Genomic DNA, 1,166 nt, shown 5'->3' on the forward strand with positions numbered 1-1,166 from the left:
ACTCTCCAACCTTGTGCTCCTTCGGTGCCATCTGGAGCTTTTCGCGCCCCCGTCCCCAATCAAGCAGGAAGGAGACTGAAAATTGGGATAAATGCAGAAGGGCGATGTGTTTAGAATCTGGAAAGAGGAAGGCTGTAGATAATATCGACCAGAATTTGGCAAGATTTACGGTGGGAAAAAATGTAAGTGCAGACTATACCCTGGTTTCCTGAGTCTGAGCGGCTAAAGTGGCATATAAATGTTTTAAATATTAATCTGGCGGTCACAAGCAGACTCACCACCAAATCACAACTAGCATCAGCAACACAGTCTTTCAGGAGAACTTAGCAAGCTATTTCTAGGATCTGATTTTATTTTTTGTACTTCATTTTTGTATCCTCCTTTATCCCCAATGGGGACTCATGGCAACATACATCTTCTTCCTCTCTTTCATTCTTTCCTCACAACAATCCTGTGAGGTAGGTTAGAATAACAGAGTCTGTGACTGACCCAGGGTCACCCAGCAAGCTTCTATGGCAGAGTGGGGATTTGAACCTGAGTCTCCTAGTCAACAGGGCCTGTAAAACGGAACTATTCCACCAGGTCTCTGGATGAGGTCAGTACGGTCAAGATCCCCCCTTCCAGGAAGTGACGATTGCTAGTAAGATCTGCACCCTCCTCTCTTCCACTCCTTTTCCAAGATGATGGGATAAGGCACTGTTATGAGGGCACTGTTTTTTTCTGCCATGTATCTGTTTGTGTGTTGATTAATTGAGTGTGATTTTATTCTAGGATTTTAATTGGGGTATTATGGGTTTTTTACCCAGTTGTAACCTGCCATGAGCCGTAAGGGAGTGGTAGGCAATAAAACAAACAAATAAATAATACTCCAACACTCTAACCACAAATCCATGGTCAGTTATGCCAAAGAATCAAATTTAACACCTGACTGCAAAAAGTTCAGCTCTGATGCAGGATCAGAACAGATGCAACAAATCTGTTTGTAAATCACACCACCTTCTACAGGTATTAGGATAAGGGATTGCCTGTTTGATGGGAAATACTCTTCAGGAAACAAACCTGAAACCGAATGGGGAGGAGCTTAGCCCAAATTCATTTCCACACATCAGTCAAGATGTCTTTATTTAAGACTGAATAGCAATAGTAAATTTCTGCAAAACTATATC

This window comes from Paroedura picta, chromosome 4 (assembly GCF_049243985.1).
Source record: "Paroedura picta isolate Pp20150507F chromosome 4, Ppicta_v3.0, whole genome shotgun sequence".
NCBI classification, from domain to species: domain Eukaryota; kingdom Metazoa; phylum Chordata; class Lepidosauria; order Squamata; family Gekkonidae; genus Paroedura; species Paroedura picta.